The sequence below is a fragment of the Lactuca sativa genome, chromosome 2 (assembly GCF_002870075.4).
Source record: "Lactuca sativa cultivar Salinas chromosome 2, Lsat_Salinas_v11, whole genome shotgun sequence".
In the NCBI taxonomy this organism is placed as follows: domain Eukaryota; kingdom Viridiplantae; phylum Streptophyta; class Magnoliopsida; order Asterales; family Asteraceae; genus Lactuca; species Lactuca sativa.
This window is the reverse complement of record NC_056624.2, coordinates 113592253-113609609: the sequence shown is the minus strand read 5'-3', so window position 1 is coordinate 113609609 and position 17357 is coordinate 113592253.

Genomic DNA, 17357 nt, shown 5'->3' with positions numbered 1-17357 from the left:
GATCTAGTCCCTTAGGGTTAAGATACCATGTAAAGTTGCTAACTTTATGTCCATGCATGGCACCAAAGGGGTTAAAACACTCATACCATGTAAAACACCATGGGAGCCTAAAGGAGTCCATATCTGAAGCCATGTCCTCATGACAAGCTCAAACCCGATAATGACTCCATAATGTACCAAAAATGGCCATATTTCTTCATAAGATTAGATCTAAGCATTAGAAGATCAAGGTTTCAACTTTATACCTCAAGTTGGTTGCCAATACATAGTACATTCCGGATCTATAGTCTCCTCCTCACTCCAATCTCTTCAAACTTCAAAATCCTTCCAAAAGAGCACCAAAAGTGACTTTACAAGCTCTCTCTCACACACACAAGAAGGTATAAGGCTCGAATTAGGGTTTCATTGGACAGGGGAGGTGGTAAGGGAGGCTACAATGGGTTATAAGGTCCTTTAAATAGTGTGCAAAACCTAAAAATTAGGGGTTTTCACAACCAGCTTCAACTCGTTGAGTTGGGTCCTCCAACTCGCCGAGTAGGTTCTAAAATTAACGTGGCCATTTTGGTCTGTACATGACAAGTTGGAGCCTCCCAACTCGTCATGTTGCCCTGAAAATATAAATATAAAAGCTTTATATTTATACCTAGGAATTGGCATGCTATAAATCTCCCCCACTTGAACTAGGCTTCGTCTTCGAAGCCTGCTGCGACGAACAACACCAAATAATTCTCCCGCATCTCGTCCTCTGGTGTCTAAGTTCACTTAGATCTCCTCCGATGTTGCCACTGTACCTTTACTAATGGTATTTCCTTGCTACGTACAATCTTCACCTTCCTTTGCAAAACAATCACTGGCCTCTCTACGTAGTTCAGGCGCTAGTCGCCGTGAATATCACCTAGTGATACAATCGCCTCCTAATCTAATATGCACTTTCCCAGCTGCGAGACTTGAAAAGTGTTGTGAATCTGACTGAGCTCCTCTGGAAGTTCTAGTCCATACGCCATCTTGCCAACCACGATAATAACCCGAAATGGTCCAATGTATCTGGGACCCAACTTTCCCCTCTTCCTGAAATGGATCACACCCTTCCAGGGCGAGACCTTCAGTAGTACCATGTCACTAACATGAAATTTCAACTCGGATTGGCGTAGGTCAGAGTAACTCTTTTTCCGACTCTTAGCAGTCTGCAACCGCCATTTGATCTACTGAATCATCTCGGTTATCTGTAGGACCACCTTAGTTCGACCCATGATTCGGTGACTAACTTCTCCCCAGCAGACTGGGGTACGACACTTTCGCCCATACAACAACTCAAATGGCAGAGCAACAATGCTGGAGTGAAAGTTGTTGTTGTTGGAGAATTCTGTAAGGGGTAGGTAGGAATCCTATCTCCCACCAAAGTCAATGAAACATGCCCGTAACATGTCCTCGAGAGTCTGAATGGTACGCTTACTCCGCCCGTCTGTCTACGGGTGGTACGCGATACTGAATGCAGTATCGTGCCCAATTCCTCATGGAACTTCCATCACACCCCCAAATCGAGACGGCGGAAACATTCGGGGGTGGAGAGCGCCATGTATAGTATCACAAAAATTGCATCATAGTAATCAAAGTAAACACAACCATTACATTGGATATATATATAAGGTATTTACATCTGTTCGATACATAGTTTGTATACATCAAAAGTATAACGAAAGTATAAAAGACGTGACTCTATAAGCCCTGTCTTCTTAAAAGCCTGCAGGTGTACCTGTCTACTGATTCCCTGAGAATACAAGCGATTTTGAAAGTGTATAAACCTTTAAGTTGGTGAGTTCATAAGAATGTTTTTGTAATGAAACTTGCCATTGAATCTGTTAAAATGTTTGTATGATTCTCATGAAAATTGTAACATCCCGAGTTCAGGTATACCTCGTAATCATTGGTCTTTGAGTGATTGTCCCTTTTAGTCCCTTTATGGGATAAGGTGGTGAATGAGTATGCGGGGCGTACGTGAGTGTACGCTCCGTGTACTCGTATGCGTGCATTTGACGCAGAAGCCACCTAGTACGTTGGGCGTCCTAGAGGGTACGCTGGGCGTACTAGGCCCAGAGTGAAAACCCTAATTTTGGGTGAGTCCTCTATATAAAGGAATTGATGGCCTCATTTTTGGCCACCATTCTCAGACATCAAACCCTAAGTGTACCCCAACCCTCGTTTTAGAGCTTGTGAGTGCATTTGTGAGCCTTTGAGAGTTTTTGTGGGTTCTTGAAGAGAAGAGAAAGCTTTGGAGAAGAAGGAGTGGGAGTCCAAGCTCTTGCATTTGAGCAAATATGAGTTGGGAGCTTCATATAGAGGTATAAAGCTTCAAACTTTACCACTCTTTTGTTATGTGCATCATATAAGAGACTTTTAGGGTTTTGTCCCAAAAGGTGGAGACTTTATGATATCTTGAATTCCAGAGACTAGGACCAATCCCTTTTGAGTATATTAGTGGTGTAATGTCATAAAAATCTAATCTTGGTCGTTGGAATCAATCCATTCATGAGTTATGAGCTTCTTGAGTCACTGACTTTATGGGTTAAGAGCTATTAGAGAGTCTAGATCTGAAATATAAGCCAAGGTCTTAACTGTTAAAGACCAAACAAGTGAGAAGGGTGAAACTGGAGCATACGTCGGGCGTAATTTCAGTACGCACAGCGTAGGGGTCGCGCATCCCCGATGCCTACATGGCAGCCGAGTACGCCCAACATAAGGAGCTGGTACGCGCAACGTACTCCCTGCCTTGACTTTTGTTTGACTTTTTGGGTTTGGTCAATTTATGGACATTTATGGCCAATAAGGGGTAAAATGGTCTTTTGCCCTTCTGTGAGTTAGTGTAGCCTCTTGAGAGTCGTGATTAATTAGGGATAATTGTCGTGTATGTTAGGCGGAGGCTAGGCCAATGATTTGAGTTCGAGATTTGATGACTTCTTGCAAGGTGAGTCTTCTCACTATACTTACCTTGAGTGGTACATTTGTGTGATTGAGCTGTTTATTGTGCTTATCTGTGTATTTGATAATCTGCATTATGTCTTTGTGATTTATGCTGAGTATTGTTACTGCGTTGGGACCAGAGGGTCCCAATGAGACACATTGACCGGAGGGTCTAATCGAGTTATAACATAGAATGGCTAATGATTTGTGTGTGGTATCTTGGGGAACTCACTAATCTTCATGCTTACCATGTTATGTGTTATGTGTTTCAGGTACTTCCGATGATCGCGGGAAGGCCCCGGCTTGATTGTACCCACACTCGTATTGAAGGTATGTTTTAGAGGATCCTGGTTTTTGTGATAAACAACTTTTGATAAATAAAATGTATTAATGTTGATACTTGAGGTTTTCAGTAAGTATGAAATGTGATTATTATGTTTGAAAACGAAAATTTTGGTTTGAAAATTTTCGGTGTTACAAGTTGGTATCAGAGCATTGGTTTGAAGGATTTGGATGCACCTCCGGGTTTGTTTGGACTCTAACTGAGGATTTGAGAAAAAAATTCAAAAGAAATGATTTTTCTAAAATGAGAAAGAGCTTTAAGAGAAAACGAGTTGGAGCGGTGTGTACAATCAGCCAGAGCCCAAACCGTGATTTCCCAAAATGCCCCTACTTTTGTGTTATAAGATATTTATGAAATATTCTATTAGAATTGCATGATAGAAATTAGGCTAGGTATTTCATATTCTAGGGCTAGAGTTGCCTGATTTGTGATGCCTTAGCCTAGGAGATGTTCTTGATCAGTGTTATCTGCTATTCGCTCTAAGTATGTGCTGAGTTTTGAGTCGAGAGATAATCTAGGAGGAGATACCTAGATGAGCTTGAGAGGGGTCTTCTGCGAGAGTAGTCTGTGAATCCTGAGATATAGAGTATTTGTGAATTAAAATCCTAGGAGGAGGACTTCGAGTGACTACGGGCTTGGTGTGGAAGGTAGTATTGGGCCCGTACTACTAGAAGCCCCAAATTTGCAGGCAGCCTAAGTACGAATCGTTAGGATGCTAAGGAGCAGGTAGGGGAGAGCGATCGAGTGTGAGTATACTCAAGCGAGTCTCTGATGATTTTGTGATGGGTTTCGGAGACATCATGGTAGTTACACACCACACCCCAGAGAGTAGTGGAGTTAGCGATCACAAGATTCGCAGGATGATTCATGATGAGGTGGCCGCAGCCATTCGGGAGGCTATTCTAGAGATGTTTGGGTCTATTAAGAGCACTCTGATTAAGACATTTGATGAGCGATATGCTGCTGTTTCGGAAGCGGCTGCTGCTACAGCCACTGCAGCTGTCGCTGCTACCAGGCCACAAGGGCGTGACTCGTTGCTGTATCGGAGTTCAACAACACGAAGCCACCAAATTTTGATGGGAGTCAGGATCCGATTGCAACGATGAGATGGATCTATGACATCGAGGGATGTTTTTATACTTGTTTATGCCAAGAGCATTTGAGGGTGCGGTTCGCACTGAACCAGCTTCGCTTAGGAGCGAAGGATTGGTGGAAGTTTGCGACAAACAGCTTTACTCTTGCAGAGCTTACTGCAGTTACTTGGAAGAGATTTGTGATGGTGTTCCGTGATGAGTATGTTCCCACGGTGGAGAGGGAATGGTTGGCCCACGAGTTTCTGTCTCTCAGACCGAAGACAGAGTCGGTGACTGTGATTACTCGGATGTTTCACAAGAGGGCATTGTTCTGCCCTAAGTATGTGTTGACTGAGCAGGCATGCATGAACCGTTATTTGAGCATTCCGAGGAGGGATATTCGAGATTTTGTGGCGAACTCATCTTATCATACATTTGTTGAGCTTCAGGCTAATGCCAGGAGGAGGGAGATCGAGTTGGAGACCCAGGCCAGGGAGGATGCGAAGTCTCAAGGGAGAGATCGGCGGCCAGTGCAGTAGCAACCAGCAGCCAATCAGGCTAAGCCTGCCGAGTCTAAATCGGGAGGCCAGATTGGCCGCACTTGTGGCGAGTGTGGCAAGAGTCACGAGGGATCTTGTCGGGTGGGGATTTGCTACAAATATGGCAAGGAGGGGCATATGGCGAAGGATTTCCCCAAGGGATATGCAGTTTGTTTTCACTACAATTAGACCAGCCATCGGAAGTCCGAGTGTCCTCAGCTTGTTCAGGGATCAGCATAGGGTTCCGCTCCTGCTGCTTCGCGTGCTGCTGATGTTCGGCCGGTGAAGACCGAGGTTCTGAAGGCTCGTGGGAGAGCTTTTCAGTTGATAACGGAGGAGGTCTGCACAACACCTGATGTCGTGGTTGGTACGTATTTCTTTATTGTTTATTATGAGATTTATTATGCTTATTCTGTGCTATATCTGGGTACATTTCTTGTGAATTTTGTACCTGCTTTAGTGCTATTTGATTCGGGTGCGAGTCGATCCTTCGTATCTTTCGCTTTTAGTCGTCACATAAGTATCTAACGTGAGGAGTGAAGTTGACCTCTGAGGGTTTCTATAGCCGATGAGCATACGGTTTTTGCTACTGATGTCTTTCGAGGATGTGTGCTGGAGATTTTTTGTGTCGAGTTTCCGATTGACCTGGTACCGTTTGCAATAGGTGATATTTGTGTCATTGTGGGCATGGATTGGTTGAGCCGTTTTGGAGCAGTGATCAACTGCAAGCGATAGTTGGTGACTATACGAGACCTTAGTGGAGGAGTGCTTACAGTGTATGGCGAGGGTACCAAATCTGGATCAGCTTTCTGCTCCGCTACCAGAGCGAGGCAGAGTTTGCAGCAGGGTTGTATGGGTTTCCTAGCGTACGTGGTGGATACGTGAATTGTTTCAGAGAGGCCGAGCTCTATCTCCGACGTTCCGATAGTATGCGAGTTTCCTGATGTTTTTACCGAGGAGTTGCCAGGTCTGCCTCCCAAGAGGCATGTGGAGTTTCAGATTGATTTGGTTAAGGGAGTGACACCAATCGCCAAGGCACCTTATCGCCTTGCGCCGCCACAGATGTAGGAGTTATCCTCACAGCTTCAGGAGCTGCTAGGGAAGGGACTTATTCGACCAAGTAGCTCACCATGGGGAGCGTCGATCCTCCTTGTCAAGAAAAAGGATGGTTCACACCGGATGTGCATTGATTACCGAGAGTTGAACAAGCTAACGGTCAAGAACATTTATCCACTTCCAAGGATCGACGACTTGTTTGATCAGTTGCAGGGGGCATCTTGGTTTTCCAAGATTGATTTGAGATTTGGGTATCACCAGATGAGAGTACATGAGGAGGATATTTAGAAGACGACCTTTAGGACTAGTTATGGGCATTACGAGTTTGTGGTGATGCCTTTCGGGCTCAACAACGCACCAATGGTTTTCATGGATCTCATGAACCGGGTGTGCAGGCCTATGTTGGACCGGTCGTTGATCGTGTTCATCGATGATATCTTGGTGTATTTGAGGTCCAGAGAGCAACACGAGGAGCATCTGAGTAAGGTTCTTGGGGTATTGAGGTCGGAGAGGCTGTATGCCAACTTCTCTAAGTGTGATTTCTGGTTACGAGAGGTCCAGTTCCTGGGACACCTCGTTAATCAGAATGGGATTTTGGTCAATCCGACCAAGATTAAGGCAATTATGCAATGGGAGTTGCCGAGATCCCCATCCGAGATCAGGTGTTTTTTGGGATTGGCCGGCTACTATCGGAGATTTATCAGGGATTTCTCCAAGATTGCGGTTCCTCTCACCAGATTAACCCGAAAGGGTGTTACATTTGTTTGGGGGCCTAAGCAGCAGACATCATTTGAGACTCTTTGCCAGAGATTGTGCGAAGCTCCAATATTGGCTCTTCCAGAGGGAGTGGAGGACTTCGTAGTTTTCTGTGATGCGTCCATTTCAGGGATGGGTGTAGTGTTGAGGCAGAGGGGTCATGTGATAGCATATGCGTCGAGGAAGCTGAAGCCTCATGAGACGAGGTATCCCACCCATGATTTGGAGTTACGGGCAGTGGTGTTCGCCATAAAGATTTGGCGCCACTATCTTTATGTTGTCCGGTGTACCATATACACGGACCATAAGAGCCTGAAGTATCTAAAGGATCAGCCCAATCTAAATATGAGACAGAGGAGATGGTTGGATGTAGTGAAAGACTACGACTGTGAGATCTTATATCACCCAGGAAAGGCTAATGTGGTAGCCGATGCCTTGAGCCGCAGAGCAGAGATGCTCCAATCTGAGATGTGTGTATGAGGATGATCGTGATGACTCTAGTCTTAGATACCATTCGAGAGGCCCAGGTGGAGGCTATAAGGTTGGAGAATTGCTAGAGAGAGCGTATGGTTAGGCAGGTGTCCGAGTTTATGACGGGCAGTTGTAGGCTTATGACCTTCCACTGGCGGATTTGGGTGCCCTATACAGGTGGAGCTCGCCGTATTCTGATGGAGGAGGCGCATAGATCGAGATTCTCGATCCATCTACGAGCCACTAAGATGTACTTGGACCTAAAAAGAGATTATTGGTGGCCCTGTATGAAGAGGGACGTGGCTTAGGTAGTCGAGAGGTTCTTGACATGTTGCCAGGTTATGGCCGAGCACCAACGTCCTCATGGAAAGTTGCAGCCACTAGAGGTTCCCCAGTGGAAGTGGGAACAGATTTCCATGGATTTTATCACCAAATTACCGAGGACCACACGAGGTGTTGACGTAATTTGGTTGATCGTGGACCGGTTGACGAATCACTTCCTTGCTATTAGTGATAGTTCTTTTGCAGAAAGGTTGGCCAAGATTTATGTGAGAGAAGTGGTAGCTCGACATGGAGTGCCGACCTCGATAGTGTCAGATCGAGACGTGCACTTTACTTCCAAGTTCTAGAATAAATTTCATGAGGAATTGGGTACACAGTTGCACTTCAACACCACATACCATCCGCAGTCAGACGGGCAAAGCGAGCGGACAATTCAAACGCTTAAGGACATGCTGTGAGCATGTGTGATGGACTTCGAAGGAAGTTGGGACACTTATTTGCCCTTGGCTGAGTTTTCTTACAACAACAGCCACCATTCCAACATCGGTATGACCCCCTTTGAGCTTCTATATGGGAGGAGGTGTCCGACTCCCATTTGTTGGGGAGAAGTGGGACAGAAAGCGATGGGTGGCACTGAGATAGTGTTGAAGACGACTGAGCAGATTCAACAGGTGAGACAGAGGTTACTGACGGTTGAGAGTCGCCAAAAGATTTTTATAGACAGGCGACAATCCGAGCTTGAGTTTCAGGTTGGAGATTTTTTCCTTCTGAAGGTATCCCCTTGGAAAGGGGTGATCCGATTCAGGAAGCAGGGCATGTTGGGGCCCCGGTACATTGGTCATTTCAGAGTGACCGTTAGAGTGGGTAAGGTAGCATACCTATTGGAGCTACCTACAGAGTTGAGTCAGATTCATAACACCTTTCACATGTCCCAGTTAAGGATGTGTGTAGCCGATGAGACGACAGTGGTACCCCTAGAGGACATTCAGGTGGATGCGAGCCTGAATTACATCGAGAGGCCAATCGCGATTTTGGATCGGAAGGTGAAGGTTCTGAGGAACAAAGAGGTCCCCCTTGTTCAGGTGTAGTGGCAACATCGTAGAGGATCCGAGTTGACTTGGGAACCGGTGTCTGAGATGCGGGAGCAGTATCCAAAGTTATTTGTTGAGCATGACTTCGAGGGCGAAGTTTGATTCTAGTGGGGAGAATTGTAGCATCCTAAGTTCAAGTATACCTTGTAACCCTTGGTCTTTGAGTGATTTTCCCTTTTAGTCCCTTTATGGGATAAGGTGGTGAATGAGTACGCAGGGCGTACGTGAGTGTACGCTCGACATACTCGTATGCGTGCATTTGATGCGGAAGCCACCTAATACGCTAGGCGTAGCAGAGAGTATGTTAGGCGTACTAGGCCCAGAGTGAAAACCCTAATTTAGGGTGAGTCCCCTATATAAAGGATATGATGGCCTCATTTCTGGCCACCATTCTCAGACATCAAACCCTAAGTGTGCCCTAACCCTCGTTTTAGAGCTTGTGAGTGAATTTGTGAACCTTTGAGAGTTTTTTGTGTTCTTGAAGAGAAGAGAAAGATTTGGAGAAGAAGGAGTGGGAGTCCAAGCTCTTGGATCTGAGAAAATCTAGGTTGGGAGCTTCATATAGAGGTGTAAAGCTCCAAACATTACCACTCTTTTGTTACGTGCATCATAGAAGAGACTTTTAGAGTTTTGTCCCGAAAAGGTGGAGACTTTATGAGATCTTGAGTTCTAGAGACTAGGACTAACCCCTTTTGAGTATATTACTAGTGTAATGTCATAAAAATCCAATCTTGGTCGTTGGAATCAATCCATGCATGAGTTATGAGCTTCTTGAGTCAAAAGAGTGAATATTTTGGGTGTTGGTGACCATATCAGCCATGCAAAGGCTTAAATTCACAGACTTTATGGTTTAAGAGCTATTAGATAGTCTAGATCTAAAATATAAGCCAAGGTCTTTGTAGATGTGTTGATTATGATGGCATGTGCGGAATTAGAAAGATGTGAATCATCATGTAAAATCAAGAACACAAGGAGTAAATAAATCTTTGTAAGCTCTTATTAGATCTAGAAAGAATATACAAATCGGTTTGTACAAAGTTTCTCTCTCTAGTCTAACACTCCAAATGGATTCACTTTCATAATAGGAGTCACTCACCTCCTATTTATAGGAAAGACTCAACCCATTTACACATACAAGAGGGTAAGCCTAAAAAACATCCAAGAGTGACTTTGCACCCTAACATTCTCCCCCTCAAAGTTAGGATTTGATGTCCGACTTCAATCTCCAACGAGCTGGCGTGATCAAGACCAAATTCCCCCTCGAAGTAACACCGGTCTTCAAATCCGCAAATGAATATTCGACAAACCTGAGAAGCTTCGAATACCCATCATTCTCCCCCTTTTTATAATCAAAAAATGAGTATAAAACCCACTAAGGATGAGAAGCGCCCGAGGAATAGTCTTCACGATACTCCCCCTTGATGTGTACCAAAAATGAATCACCAAAAATCTTGCATGGAAAAACAATCACGAAAAAGTCACAAATTTTTTTTTTCCAATTTATGAAATTTTTTGACTTTTTGGGTGAAAGTTGCAAGATTTTTCAAAACCCGGGTAGAAATTGTCACTTTTTGAAACTTGCAGGGACCCGTTGCGCCAAAAGCAGCCAAATATGCGAAGCTCTAGCCCATTTGCGAAACCGGGCATAAAGCGTAAATTCGCACAGAGTGCAGCGACCAAAACTGAAAATTCTGCAATTTCTCAGCTTTTATTACCCATTTGCGAAGTTGGGTAAAAACTGCCAATATTACGAAACTGCAGGGACTCTTTTCGAAACTTCTGTTTTCTTCCCCAATTCACGTTATACAGGTCGATCGCTTCGCACGTTCCTTACAAACGCTTCCCATAATAATCTTTCGCACATCGACTTCAACAAATGCAAATGAACAGCTTTCGCATACTGAAACATGGATGCGAAACGATTTTGATGTTCACTCATATGCGAAAATCCAAACTCAATCATCTTATACCAGTGTCGACTCCAAAATCTTGAGACCTTTCGCAACATTAAAATCAAAATACCAGTCGATATCCAAACCAACATACTACTTCCCAATAACAAATCCAGACTCCAAGCTTGCGAAATTAGCTTACAATCCTTCGTTATCAAACATTCAACCATCGACTGTGATATATCGACTCCAATAACCACAATCTGTTAGCATCCCTTCGGTTTTCATCTCATCGACATCAAATTCGGTACCTGCCCTTCGCTTTTTCTTCACAGGTATCAAAATCTAATGCAATCAAACCATCTATCAACCATCGATCCTCCAATTCTCAATTACTCAGCCTTCGCTTTTCATTCAACCTGTCGACCTCAATCATCAAGCTTTTCTATATGCGAAAATCAATTTTCCCAATCGATATTCACACATTCGTTTCCAAATTCATCATTCAAAATCGAAAATCATTCTTCTCAATCCTTCAGAATCTTTCATATGACCATCGACCTCAAACACAAATTGAAAATACAGAAAACGTCATACACCTTCCCTTCCCTTCAAAACTATTCCCGTAATCAGCATCAGTCATCGATTTAGACATTTACACCAATACATGAACTGATTTTAAAATCACAATCAAATTCTCAAAACTCTTTGAATTCGATCAACAAACATCGGTTGAATCGACATTCGATTTTTAATCGACTCATTCCAAGTACAAATCAAAATCGATTGCGATGTTTATGACCATCTAACTCGATTTTGATTCCAGATTTGCAATCATCATGAACTCAATTAACGAATACCGTCGTCATCGAGATAACTTTGACTTTTTATGATGCGAATGATAGTCAGACTTAAGGAATAATGAAAGATCAAAAATAATTTTGGGCTCAAGGGAATACATGAACAGTAAACGAATATTAATTTTGGGCTAAAAAATGATTAAATGAATAGTAATGGATTATGTGATTTGGGCTCAAGATTAAATCAAAACAAAATTAAATGTTTGATTTGGGCTTGATCTAAAAAAATATTGTTGAATCACCAATGGTGTTGAAATGGATTTGATCCAACGAGACAAATCGATCAAAAATGAAAAACGAAAAATACGAATCGAAATCATGGACGTTTTGGAATCCATTTGATAATTTGAGTTATCTTTTTCACGAATCGAGATTCATTTTCAACAAACGAATCGAATTTAGAAGATCTTGGTTCTTTTGATGGAATGAGAAAATCTCCAAATCGAACATTGTACCACCCATCATGCGAGATGTACAACTCGTTCTTCGTGTTCTTCATCAAACTAAGAACATCTTCAAAAGAACCTCCAACACTCTTGGGTTTTGACTTCAAATTCAATGCAACATTTGGAGATTGTTGCTTCGGAACCCAAATTTGCTTCAGGATTTCGACTTCACAACATTTGACGATTTTTGTAAGTAAACCCGCTTGTTTTTGCGATTGATCTTCTTCTTCTTCTTTTTCTTTCTCATCTTTTTGCATTTTGAAGACTTGACTCCATGAACAAACCGACTTTCCACAACATCAACTTTGTGAGTTTGAATCAAATCTTTTGGAGTTTGATACTTGTGATTTTCTTGGATCACTGGCTTCCGATAAGGAACCATTCCTTCAAACGAATCACAAGAACACAAAATATCATCGGTTTGAACTCCAATTGAGCAAAAAACTTTTTCATCTTGAGAATCAACTTGAATCTTCTTATCATGAGCTTCAAGAATATCAAGAACATCACACTGAACTCCATTGTCAACAACTTCAACAACCTTAAGAGCATGAAGATCATTTGGGTCTTCAACAAGATAAATGTATTTCTTATTGAACAAATCTCTTTCTTCTCCTTCCTTTTGATTTCTACTACGAACTAATATGGACAAGGCAATTTTATTCAACCATGTAATCTTAAAAATTGGTTGAAATACCAAGCTTCCATGATCATCCTTCAAACCTCCATAAGAAACCATATTACCCCGTGAAATCAATTTGCTTAACACCAACCCATAAAATTGATCTTCATTTACTTTGTATTTCACATCTTTAACGATCACAATCCAAGAATCATATGGCAAACCCACCATGATCACAAAAACTTGAAGATTTCTAGAGAGAGAAAGTGATTTTAATGGGTTTTCTAGAAAGAGAAAGTAACAATCACTTGAATTCTAGTGAAGAAAATCGAATTATGAATAGAATCAAAGATGATCTCGATTTCTAGAATCCAAAAACTCACTAAACCACGAAGATCCAAGATCATAAAATGAATCACCAAATCAAGAAAGCCATCAAGGATCAATTCTTGATCAAATCAAGAACACCCGCTCTGATACCAATTGTAGAGGTGTTGATTATGATGGCATGTGCAGAATTAGAAAGATCTAGTGAATCATCATGTAAAATCAAGAACACAAGGAATAAATAAATCTTTGTAAGCTCTTATTAGATCTAGAAAGAATATACAAATGGGTTGGTACAAAGTTTCTCTCTCTAGTCTAACACTCCAAATGGATTCACTTTCATAATGGGAGTCACTTACCTCCTATTTATAGGAAAGACTCAACCCATTTACACATACAAGAGGGTAAGCCTAAAACACTACATCCAAGAGTGACTTTGCACCCTAACAGTCTTAATTGTTTAAGACCAAACAAGTGAGAAGGGTGAAACTGAAGCATACGTCAGGCGTAATTCCAGTACATGCATCATAGGGGTCGCTCATCCCCGATGCCTACATGGCAGCCGAGCACGCCCAACGTAAGGAGCTGGTACGCGCATCGTACTCCCTGTCGTTGACTTTCTATGGACATTTATGGCCATTGAGGGGTAAAATGGTCTTTTGCCCTTCTGTGAGTTAGTGTAGCTTCTTGAGAGCCGTTATTAATTAGGGATAATTGTCGTGTATGTTAGGTGTGATGGGTTTTACACAAATAAACATCCTATGTGCTCATGTAAACCCTAATGCTTGGATCTTGGCTTCTCTATTGTACATGCAATGAATCCAAGACTTGCAAACCCTAGATCTAATAGTATGAACTTGAAATATAACTTAACAAATCAGATCTAGATGATTACCTTTGATGATTGCTTGATTCCTTCTTGATTCTTCTTGTCTTGGAGCTTAGAGTCACAAGTGTAACTCTTGTAATGGCTCACAAACACCAACTGGCAAGAAGGCAATTATGAGAGAGAGGACCGAATGCAAAATTGGCCTAGGATTTCTCTTGAGATCCAGTGTAGCCGATTTTCATTGCCCTAGGGTCATATTTATACTGTAGGCTGCTAGGGTTTCTGCCAAAACCCTAATGGACAACTTAATTACCAAGCAGCCCATGGAACCTTCTGGAATGGGGCCTTAGACGAAAATATGATGATCCTTCATCACAATTTCGTTCCCCCTTAGTCCATTAGGTTTCCCAGCCAAAAACTTAACTATCACACATTCGACAGTTTATGCCCCTTTATTTAATTAATCTCTTTTAGTCACCAAATTAATTCCTAATTAATTTATGACCAATATTAATCAAATAATATGATTTCTCTTTTAATATATTATTCTTATAATATATTAATAAATCATAATATCTTCTCTCTCTCCATAAATTACCCTGTCAAGTTGCTACGCTGAAGGCAACCCAAAAGGACCATGCACAACCGGGTCAAGTACTTACCAAATATAGTTACAGGCTTAGACACTAATCTAACAGTCTCCCACTTGGACAAGTCTAGTAACTATAATGTAAGCATATTCTGATTAGCAATCGTAGCTCTTAAAGACGTTGTCGAACTCTGATCTTATCAGTAACCTGTCCTTTAGATAAGGGATCGTATAGTCCTCTATTCTTGATATCGTGTGGACAATCACATGGAACATAGTCATACTTATTGTCCAGCAGCATGTTTCTCGATCTCAGATTCATTTGACATAGAACTTAATTGAACACATCAATTCAGTCCTGACTGGGCCCGACACATACGTCAAATCAAATCATCGAGGGGCCCTGATATCGCTTTTACCCTCTTAAGATAAAAGGAACAGATAAACTTGGACTTATGTGTATTTACTATTCACTAATCAAATCATACACAACAATGCGTTTTATGACATCAAGTTACTGATGCGTTTTTGCATTATCAATGCACAACCAATCAGCCAACAATAAACCATATATCTAGGTTTTAAGACCAAATGATATTATCGTCTTGCGATCACTCGTGATAAATTCCATGAAGTGATTCCAGCAAGCGCGGGTTTATTCCAATGCTCAAAACTTGTTCATAAGCACTCATGAACGTTGTAGCAAACCTTTCCTATGTCTAATACCTTTTAGACAATCTACACACCTATTCATGACAGTCTTCATTCATATCTACTTCCAACATATGAACGACTGTGGACCATTCAAATAATTCGATTATTCTAAAATAACTCAATTATTCAGGAAGTCAAAACATACAAAGTGAAACAATAGTTAAACAATCAACATAAGACAGTAACTTTACTTATAAATAATACTCCTTTATTTAATCATCAAATGTCAATTACATTTATCTATTACATATTTCCAAACTATCTAATCTAAACTAATATGGTCTTTCAGCCCAATTCTCCGAGCATGTTGCAAGTGCTTAACCCTACTCAGTCCCTTCGTAAGCGGATCTGTTGGGTTATCTTATGACGATACCCTCTTCACTACGAGGAGTCCTTCTACCCAATGTCGAATAAAGTGATATATTCTGTCGATATGTGGAGATCTACCATGATCCCTCGGTTCCTCGGTCAAGGTAGCCGCTCCTTTATTATCACAGAACATTTCCATGGGCTCCTTTATGGTAGGCACAACTCCAAGGTCTCCAATGAAGTTCTTCAACCATATCGCCTCTTTTGACGCTTCACTCGCTGCAATGTACTCTGATTCACACGTTGAATCAGCTACAGTTTCTTGCTTGGAACTTTTCCAAGTCACCGCTCCTCCACTAAGGGTAAAGACCCAACCCGACTGCGAACGGTAGTTGTCTCTGTCGGTCTGAAAGCTGGCGTCACTATACCCTCTCACTTTTAAGTCATTACTCCCTCCGAGGACTAGAAACCATTCCTTGGTCCTCCGAAGGTACTTAAGAATGTTCTTGACTGTGGTCCAATGAGCTCTGCCATGGTTCCCTTGATATCTACTTACCATGCTCAAAGCAAAGGCCACATCAAGGCGAGTGCAAGTCATACCATGCATAAGCGAGCCAGCTGCGGAAGCGTATGGTACTCGGCACATTTCTGCTATCTCGACTTTGGTACTCGGGCATTGAGTCTTACTCAACTTGGCATTACTTTGGATTGGTAACTCTCCCTTCTTTGAGTTCTCCATACTAAAACGTTTTAGTACTTTGTCCAAGTGAGTATTTTGACTAAGTCCTATTAGTCTCTTACTTCGATCTCTCACTATCCTTATTCCCAAAATATAGGAAGCCTCTTCGAGGTCCTTCATAGCGAAACACTTCCCGAGCCAGGACTTAACTTCCTACAGTGTCGAGATGTCATTTCCTATGAGCAGTATGTCATCGACATACAATACGAGGAAGCTAACTATACTCCCACTGGTTTTGACATATACACATGATTCATCTTCGCTTCGTAGAAAAGCAGACTCTTTGACTTTCTCATCGAAACAAAGATTCCATCTGCGAGACGCTTGCTTAAGTCCATAAATGGACTTCTCAAGCTTACACACTATATTGGTATGCTTCGCATTGACAAAACCCTCTGGCTTGACATCCATTTACCATATTTCATAATCATGAAATGCAGCAATGGCCAGCATCACCCTAATAGACTTTATCTTAGCAACTGGTGAGAAAGTCTCATCATAGTCAACTCTGGGAGTTTGAGTGAAACCCTTCGCAACCAATCGCACCTTATATGTGTGCACATTCCCATCCACGTCGGTCTTCTTCTTGAAGATCCACTTGCACCCGACCGTCTTACGTCCGGGCACATGGTCAACCAAATTCCAAACTTGGTTGTCATACATGGACCAAATCCCGTTGTCCATTGCCTCTTTCCATTTTGCAGACTCCAGGCCTACCATGGCTTCCTTATAGCTGTTAGGTTCGTACAAATTCACTAGTGTACTATTGCTAATGAATGTGTCCCCTTCCATAGTAATATGAAAACCATAAAACTAGGGTTGAACCCTAACTCTATCGGAACGTCTAAGAGGTAAGGACTCGTCAATCGGTTCAACCTGAGTTTCCTCCTCGAGTTAAGCGCCAGCGTTAAAGGTTCCTTCATCGCTCGGCTCTTGAATCTCTTCAAGATCGATTTGCCTCCCACTTTCTCCTTGGCTTATGAGTTCTCGCTCTCGGAAAACCCCTCTCCTCGCAACGAAGACTACATTGTCACTCAGTCTATAAAAGAGATATCTAAAGGATTTTTGCGGGTAGCCGATCAAAATACACCACTCACTACGAGGTTCGAGCTTGTCGTGAGTCTTTCGTCTTATGAAAGCCTCGCAACCCCAAACCTTGATATATGCCAACGAGGGAGCTTTCCCTTTCCACATCTCGTGAGGTATTTTGGCAATCTTCTTTGTAGGGACTAAGTTAAGGATATGGGCGACAGTCTCTAAGGCATACCCCCGGAATGAGATAGATAGTGAAGCACGACTCATCATGGAACGAACCATGTCCAACAAGGTTCGATTACACCTCTCAGCCACACCATTTAACCGCGGTGTCCTAGGTGGCGTCAATTGTGAAACTATTCCGCATTCCCTGAGGTAGTCGTCGAATTCAAGACTTAGGTACTCTCCTCCTCGATCAGATCGAAA